This window comes from Patiria miniata, unplaced genomic scaffold (genome assembly GCF_015706575.1).
Source record: "Patiria miniata isolate m_02_andy unplaced genomic scaffold, ASM1570657v1 HiC_scaffold_5, whole genome shotgun sequence".
NCBI lineage: Eukaryota > Metazoa > Echinodermata > Asteroidea > Valvatida > Asterinidae > Patiria > Patiria miniata.
In genome coordinates, this window is record NW_024037072.1 from 23,296,084 (window position 1) to 23,305,661 (window position 9,578).

General features: G+C 39.6%; 1 long non-coding RNA gene across 1 annotated transcript; it reads left to right on the plus strand.

Annotated features, from left to right (window-relative positions):
* The first annotated feature begins 525 nt into the window (after positions 1–525).
* On the plus strand, positions 526–6,681 carry LOC119740486. Its single transcript, XR_005272688.1, has 3 exons — positions 526–691; positions 1,125–1,215; positions 5,487–6,681. It is a non-coding gene; the product is annotated as an uncharacterized LOC119740486 (long non-coding RNA).
* The last annotated feature ends 2,897 nt before the right edge of the window (positions 6,682–9,578 follow it).

The following is a 9,578-nucleotide window of genomic DNA, read 5'->3' on the forward strand; positions in this document are numbered from 1 at the left end:
TTTAAAAGAATTGTGAAGTTTGGGCATTTAGCACTAGTGTCTATAGGAGTTTATTTGCAGGTATGCATCCTGAACGGTGAAATCATGTGTGCCGGTGTGGATGGTACCCCGAAGCACACGCTTATTTCTTGGCGTTAGTGTGGCAAGGAGCCCTGCTGATTTCCTTGGGCCTCATGCGCACGGGACGAAGCATTTTTGAAAGTTTTTATTTCGTACCCCTCAAAAATCACTTGGACCAGAAAGTAATACCTTTGACGATTTCAGGGACTTTCCCAAGACAAATGGGACAAATCCTGGAGAAATTGAGAGAAAATGACAAACCATGTTGGTCCCCTGTACATTTTTAATGGGCCGATTTCGGTTTTTTGCCTCACTTCCCATTGATGCGCATGCGTGCATGAATTTGAATTTATTAGGAAAGCACGTTACCAGATCTTGCTAGTCGGGGCCATTCACTGAAGAATTACCCAGTTATGGTTCTCACTGTATACACTACTATTAAAATCAAAAGCCTGACAATCGTTCTGTTACCCATGCAGGCCAAAGATAGATGCATTGCTTCCACGTGAAAAGGCTGGTCTGAAGCACTCGGACTTTAAAATCCATCAATCGACTATAACTTAGGGGTTCTCTGAACTGTGCACAGCAATCGGCACAAAATCCTACCCACTTCAAGGACTTCAAACTACAGGTAGATCCATTGTATATCAACAGGTTGGTCGGTCACTACAGTGTGAGTAAAAAAAAACTATACACTTTTGTAATTGGCCATTGTTTTATTCTGTAGCAAGTCAGATTTCACCCGACCCCTTTAATTGCCTCCTGTGCAGTCATGCATGAAAACTAATCCAGTGAAAATGTCATCAAAGAAGCAGGAAGAGTTACTCTAAAAGTACATATGAAAATATCTTATCTATATTACTACAGAAAAAAAACTTTGGCCAATTTTAAAAGTGTATAGTGTTTTTTTTTACTCACACTGTACATGCGTTTTTGTTTGTACTCGGTCTATCGAGTGGTTCTTTGTGTGTTTCTTAAGACGGCCGTTTGCGAGATCTGTCTGGATTAGATCAAGAATAAAACCTATATGCTTTTATATAGTTTGATTTCGTCTTGTCCTGCAGGAATTTTTAGGCCTCCCACCGCAGATACACACCGCAACGACACTGTGTGACTGGTATAGAAGAACGACATACAGAAGACATACAAAAAATGGTGAGTTTCTTAAATTTCAAGTGAAAAAGTTATAACAATTTCGTTACGGACACCACGAAGTAACACTCCACGTGTTAAACCATATTTTTTATTTGGTTTCAGTTTTCTACATTTTTAAACATAATTAATCAAGGCCTACCATATTACACGAAGTTTCAAAGTTTCAAGAGCTTTACTTTAATAATCACGCTTATTATCCATGGCAACTTTTGCGCGAAAGTGACAATTTTCGTTTGCACGAAGTAACACTCAAGTTCCATGTACCGCTGTAATGCATGGCGCGCACTGTGCTCAAATGCGAACAAAAATGTTTTTACGAAGCAACACTCTTTCCTGCGCGCTGAACTCCGTTTCCATGAAGTAAGCTTTATACCTACCTATTGTTACACTGACATGTTTGAAGTTTTGTGTTCGAAAGTGCTGGAAAAACCAAGAAAAACAAAAAAGTTCAAGTAGTCTGGTTCCCTGACTCCGCTAAAGATGAAATGGATCAATTTATAGATGCCGGAAAATTTTACGTTAAGGAAACCAGTCTAGCTGGCTTGCACCCGTTCATGAATATGTAACCAATAGCAAACCAATTTTGACTTAAAAAGTGGTAAATTTGGAGCAGTAGTTAAAAAATAGTTAGGTTTTTGCAACGGTGGTCGGCCGACCACCGTTGGAAATGTAAACAAAAATACCATTTTCTTGAAAATGACTTCACACAAGGTGCCATAATTTTACAGGATACTTTAGACTGTCATTTACCAACATCCTAGTATAAAGGTATTTCATTTTAAATAATAAACTATCCTGAAATTCTGTCTTGTGATATTTTTGTATGCTAGAAGAAACTAAGCACATAATAACATAGTAAGTTACAAAAAAAAAAAAGGTAAGCCATGGAGATTCATGCAAGCTACCGTGGCCTACATGCCTATGTTAAAGCATCTTTAGAAATTATTTGTGTTCACTGCTAAAACAAATCTGATTGAGATGCGACACTTCTTAAGATGTGACTCTCGACTTTTCAGCGGTGTGGAACAAGTGGTATATCTCATTTTATTTAAAGTGATATCTTCTGCAACTCAAACATTAGCCAAACACCGAAAATAAGAAAGATTAGGCTATTCGATAACCAAGCTCATTGGTAATTGATTACACGCCCCGAGATTGATCGTGAAACCTGAGAATCCGTCATGCTGAGCTATATTTATACATGAAATCTAGCTCTTGCTCATTGTTTGAAAACAGTCGTGTTTGGGTTCACCTCTAGTTTTATGTGGTATACTCTGTCCTGCCTTTAACTTAAAAAGCGAGCCTTGGAATGGAACGAATCATTACAACTTGCATTTGAGACTGTATTCCGGATCAGGGGGTGGGATGGATGAGATGATTTGCCTTAATTGGTTAGATGCGTAATAACGGGCATTAATACCCGATGGCTTGTAATCGCGAAGTTTCCAGGTGTGCCGGGGTTTTTGCATGACATCCAAAACGAAAATATTCATAAAACTGTAAGCAGAACTATTCCTAATGTAAGTTATAACTGTTCCAAAATTGTTAAAAAATAAATACTTCAGGATGGTATTGTGCAGTTTTTGTCGTTATAGATTTTAAGTATTTACCCGGGAAATAAACGTCAAATTTCGAGGAGAACACCGTTTACCCAAATTTCGTTTTTAATTGGGCTTTCATTAAATAGTTTTAGAGAGATGTGGTCCCGAACCGATAAAACAAATGCGACATTTCATAGGTTATTTTAAAGCAAAATATATTGTGCTCGGCGTTAACAGGGTTATGTAGTTATTACTTATCAGAATTCAATAATAAAGGCCAAAAACGTAGACTCATGAATATTAAAAAATAAAAGGAAAGTTTAAGTAAATTGTAAGCGCAGGATGGAAGTATTTTAGAATTACTTTTTGACATGAAAAACAGAACCTTGGTCAAGGCATCGTTTTTAAAGTCGTTTGGAACAATTTTCTTATTCTAACTTGTGGTTGGGGGGATTTTTTTCGGGGCAAAATAAAGTCCGAGAATTTGGCTTGCAACTCGACGCCTTTCAATATACGTCCACAGTGAATGCATAAATGAAAAACAAAATCACTCGCGGCGCAAGCAAATTGCAGGTCGACATGAGGCAGACGTAATATTTTTGATTTACCATTTTATATAGATTATTGTTCACATTATAGGGATTCTCTCTTCGTATTTTATTTCAACTCCAAGAAATGGAGATTTACAGCATTGATTTAGCATCTTGACTGTGTGCATGTTCCCTGGCTGCATGGCTAAATACGGGCATAGGGCTTCTGAAAAAACCCTAGTCTGGGGCTAGACGTTGTTATGGGTGCAGGCCAGTAAATCGGTCCAAAATTGACTACGCCGGCCAAATCACGATTTGAATGCCCTCATTTGAGCATATTGTGGGCCATGAACTTGAGGGTTTGTAAAAAATAAGGATGGAAGCCGTGCCCAGGACCGTGAGCTTGTATTTCTGTAAAATTTGGATGAAATTGGGGCCATAATAGCGCCCTGTTTTGCAATGGAGTGTAGGCACCGTTTTTCAAAATGGCGATGGGCTTCAAGACCATTTTTAAGGGGTGATCATCTTCGAATGGAAATTTCTCCCAAAAGTCATCAGATTACCCACCGAAAATTAGAAGAAAAAATAATGAAAGATGATGAAATAAGCTTTAATTTGAAGTGTGTCTCAAACATTTTGCATGGAAAGGTGTGAGTATTTTTTCCCTGAATTTCTGAAGTTGGGGCATTTATCATGGGGGTATATATGGCAGTTTATTTAATACTGGTCTGCACCCTTAAGGTTTGATACGCGATAACCCGCCGAAGGCAAATTTCTTTTCCGTAGGCGGGATGCAATTTCCTTTTTTTCCAAACGAGATCGGACAATATCAAAACAGGGCGCTCTGCCGCTCTCTCTGCATTATGCATTATTCATGATGTCCAGGGCTTTAAAGAATAAGTTATATAACAAGGAATAATGGTGTTTAAATCACCGACGATTATAGCTGCTGATTCGTGCACTGGTTGGAAGTAGGCCCCACTTCTAATCAGGTGACCCGAGTTCGAATCTCAGTGAGCGTTTTTCACTTCTCATTTTACCTTTTAAATAAGTGAAGTGATGAAGAGAGTACGCGACCGCCAGTGCTAACAAAATGGTACAGTCTGATTTTTATAACTTTATCATGTATTATCATAACTTTATGATAAGTGGTTTATTAAAAAATTGATCTGAACTTTAAAAGCTATAAGTGATGAAGCGAATTCGGAAACGAAGCCGAGCTTTGAAAAAGGGCCGTCTATAGTATACAGGGTAACCATTTTTCAGGCGACCTGAATCAAGGTTATAGGATTGAATTGCAACGTATGGTCGAGCACCGCCGTTGCCTAGTGGTTAGGCATGCTGCCTAATGATCAAAGTTCCCGAGTTCGATTCCCCGCTGTGTACCCTTCAGGTTTTGCTCTCTTTTTTTCAAAAATTTCAATTTTTATCTTAGAAACGTTATTTTTCAGTCGGATACTTCTCGTATAGCAGCAATTTCCTTTTCTTTTCTGATCCGAGGCTCTGGAGGATTTTTTTTAAAGGGAAATAAAGTCCGAAATCCGTACCAAGTTGAAAAATAGTAGCCTCCACTCAAGCCTGTTTATAAAAACCATGCCCCATAGGAAAGTGCACAAGGTTCCCCCATAGTTGTGCAATAAAACATATCGCTGCCTGACCTTCAATTTAGATGTGAGCGTCGGGAATAATTGTCAGGCCTGGAAACCAGACTATTGTTCAGACGGGTTCGTGGGTGATGTTGGTTGGTCGAGATAGCGCCCTCTCGCGGCGGCGGGTTATCGCTGCGGCGGGTTATCGCGTATCAAACCATAACGACGTCTAGCCCCAAACTAAGTAACCCCTCGAAAAGAGACCGTTTGGGACCATTCAAACTAATGCGCGCCAGAGAGTCCATCACAAATTCATGGCAAGTCCAGTCACAAGTGATTCTTACGTCCATTCTCAAGTTCAGTCTCAAAAAAACAACGGAAGAACAAAGGAGTGCCTTTGTCAAAGCTCATTTGAATAGCTTGTGATTTAAATGGGGACTAGAGGCCTTGCAGGGATTTCTGATGGATTCCTCTTTACATTGTGTGTGGTCACTTCACCAGTGCGCCTATGTAGGCCTATTCCGGAGCTCTAATACCGCTCCAATCAGTGTCCTTTTCAAGCACAAAATTAATTAGTTCCTTTTCCCCATGTTTTCTCTACTTCTCTGCAGAGAGCTATATTGTGCGTATGCGCCTTGGCGCTCTTCTGTGAGGCAGCCATTGGTTTGCCCAACGTCAATGCAAGAGACGAGATTGACGACGTCCTGGACCGTACCCCCAGCTGCATAGCGGTCTGCTATCCATGTTTGAAATACATCCAAAACTTGAACACTTATAACTGTATGAATGGTTGTTATGGTGGTCCGATGAATGGCGGCACCTACTTTAATTTGTTTGTTTATTGCGTCATCCTTGTTGGCTCATAAAGATTTCCCACTGGTGATTCTAACATATACACATCTTAGAGACAGGACATAGTACCCCCTTACATTATTTATGACAAAAGACCACCCCAACCTTAAATTTAGCCTGAGTACGCGATCGCCAGTGCTAACAAATATGGTACAATCTGATTTTGTGTGTGTGGAGTCTCTCGACTTGTATACCCTATATACAAGCTACATAATTTAACGGCTACTTTGATGTGCTGACCATAACCCACATGTGGGGTGATTTTCTTTCAGGGACATCACCGGTTACCCCGCATGTGAAATCTATAGAAAAACATCACCCCAAATGTGCAATCTTTAGAAAAAGGGATAAAAGGAACATCACCCCACATGTCTCATCTTTCTTGTCGTCCGTACAGAATTGAAGATCGACAGCCTATTAAAAGAGAAACAAATATTTTTACCTCCGCAAATGACTGTCTGAACACTTTATGTAGGATTTTTCAACGTCTGTACTGGTTGGGTATCAAAGCTGGAATATCGTGATACGGATTACGTCTTTGCAACCTTAAAAGTCTTAAAACATGCTTGACAAAATGGGAAATATGTTTGCCTATTAATGAAAAGGAATGCCCGATCAACCTCTTACTTCTGGTTAAGACGAAATTGAATTAACAACGCGATACTTTTAATTTGAATGCATCTTTTACAGAGTCGAGTGAAGCTAAAAGGCGATAAATTGCTCAGATAGTGAAATTGAATGATTATTTTTGATTGTCGAATGACGACCTGCGTGTTAAATTGAATGAAAACTTCGTGAAGTTTGGCGGGAAAACCTATGTTAACACTGCTTTAACGTTAAGGTGAAATGAACACTACAGATTGGAGTGAAAATCGTCGCAGAGCTGACATACCACGACGGATAAGCGAAAACCTATTTCAAGTAATTCGCATTTGAAGTTGGACATTTTTTTCGGCGTCGTATTTTACCCTTATAAATGTTTCGATAATATCCCTTTCGGTGTATATTCGAAATAAAATTGGAAACCCAGTATCCATTCAGGTTACTTATTTAATCAGAGAAGTTGTGCGATATTTTTTTATTTGATCGTAAACGTATCCGTCAGTTTGTCAAATTACCAAATCTCTATTCGTCAGTTTGCCGGATTGCGCGCGCACGCGCGCGCAATCCGACGAACTGACGAAATACTTTCGTTGGTACTTTGAACGTACACCTTACATTAGCTGGTTATCAGCTAAATTTCGAATTCGTCACTATGTCAAATTATGGATTTGTCGTTGTGACTGATTCGCCACAGGCGGGGCTCTGAATCTCAAAATCCAAACAAGAATTAAGAATTTGGCATAAGTACTTGAAGGAGCAACCAAAACCATTAAACACCCAAAAATCTCAATATCGCCAAAATCGTCGATTCGCCGGTATGTCAGCTCTGCGACGAAATGTCGTGTAGGTTCTAAAGATCCTTTAAAATTCGCATTGATTTGATTTTTGGGGGGTATTAGTTGGAAAAAATAAAAGAGTTATAGTTAATATTGGACAGAGCTTAACAAACTGCTCTTCCAAATTAAACGTGTCCTCTATACATGTGAATAGGCCTATATCATATATTAAAAGATCCTACGTTGTTTGCCTGTCTGCCTGACGTCTGTTTGATTTCTGTCTGATGTCTGTGTGTCTCGTTTTTCTTGTTTTCTTTTGGAAAAGGCATGAAGAGTGAGTGCAAGCACCCAATGCAATGGTTAATGGAGAGGCTTGGTTATTTTATAAAGGTCCTCAAATTTGTTTCTTTCTGTTCATCTATTGAGTTTGAAAGAAAATAATTCTTAAACGTGGCCCTTATTCTTTTCAGTGCTGCGCATCGGCCGTATATTTTCTTAATCTCCTTATGTGACATCACTTATCTGCTCAAGGTGTACCCTTTCTAAAAATAACCACTAAACACGTTCATTCCAAAAAATAAATGACCCCTGGCTCTTGGACTATTACGAGGGCGGGTCTCCACTCCACACCAGAGGCAACACCCGCCGCTCCATTCCCGGGGCCCCTTCCGGTGTATCACACTGCGACCCGTCCACCGGACTCCCCTGGTTATCTCGGTGTTTTCCCCCAGCAATCTTACCGACTAACCCACTCCCGGTATGCCGGACCCTCTGATTGAGCGCCCTCCGGCTGATCACGACGCTACCTCCAACCAACCAAAGTCGTTTAAACGCATGTCGAATGTGTCACGAATGAGCAGCGAAATGAGTAAAATGGTGTATTTCCAAAAATGGGTAGAGAGTTCCAATATCAACCCCAAAAAAGAAACCACCCAAAAAAAAAACACAAAAAAAAAACAACCCAAAAAACCATTTCAATGCGCCATGACAATCGGCATATATTTCCAGTATGCATAATAATGGTCAGTTTTGAAGAGCGCCCCGATTTTGAAGATGGGCACCAGGCCCCCCCTCCCCCCCTTTGAAGCGGAAAGACGGAAAGACGTAGAAGCGGAAAGACGTAGATTCCCATGTACTATTCATGGTATGAACGAGTGATATGTGTGAATCCATTGCGTATAACTTATTACAAGGGCATATACATGTACATCTACATAAATTATTATTACGGGAAATGGGTCATTTGGGAGACAATCCTTTAGACTTGTTCACAGAACTTCACTCATGCATATCCGGGCCCAGCAAAACAAAGGTATATAATTGCCTAATATGGCTGCTACGCATATGGATTTTGTTTAGTTAATCAGATATCTCCGGAAATTAGGTTCAGGGCAGAATATTTGGGTGAGTCGTTAGAAAAACGAATACAAACTGTTTAATGGGATGGTGCCAGACTATTTATGCATTGCAGCATCACTTTCATTTTTTTTAAATGTGGCTTAAAATATTAGGGTATGTTTAATTACAAATATTGAATCAAACATAGGTTTTGCCCTTCGCCGACGTTGAAACTCTGTATACTCAGTGTGTTACCTCCCGAGAGAGAGTTGGAAAAAAAATCTGCACTAGAAAGCAGGAGGTCGTGGGTTCGAGTCCCACCCGAGTGATTCTTTTCCAACTTTCACTCGGGAGGTAACACACTGAGTATACAGTGTTTAAACGTCGGTGAAGGGCAAAACCTATAATTTGATTTAAACTATACCCCGACGCAAAATTCCATCTTATAATAGTTTATGCGGTACCCGCTGCTATGTACATCAGATTCGAACCAGCCAACCGATCCCGTAGCTCGGTGGTTGAGTGGTAAGACATCTGCACTAGAATTTTTTTCCAACTTTCACTCGGGAGGTAACACACTGAGTATACAGTGTTTAAACGTCGGTGAACGGCAAAACCTATAATTGGATTTATACTATCCCGACATAAAATTCCATCTAATAATACAAATTTTAAATTATTCATCAGAGCACACTGGTATTAATCTGTAATTAACTTCATGTAATTGCTTTTTATTTCTTTTCGCAAGTTCCAAAAATGAAGAGTTCCCTCGCTTTCAATTTACTATGTCCGACTCGTGAATAATGCCGATGGAGCGTTTTCTTCATTTAAAAGGACTGACCCCCTTATGGGATTCAGGCGTTTTCAGAAGAAGAATAATATATAGGAAGACCATTTTATTATTTTTAGCCATAATAATTTTCTCTTTTTTCTGCAAAAAGTTGGCTTTCCGTATACAATGTAACAACCCATCATTTCGTTAGCTCAGAGCAGAATTGTATTGTGCAAAAAAAGCCATAAAAAAAATATTTTTAGATAAAGCATACGTTGTAGAAACTCCGTGGACGTTGGATGCTCCGTCAGACTCCACTATTAAAGTCTACCGATGCATGTACTGTTTCTATTTTTGAGTAG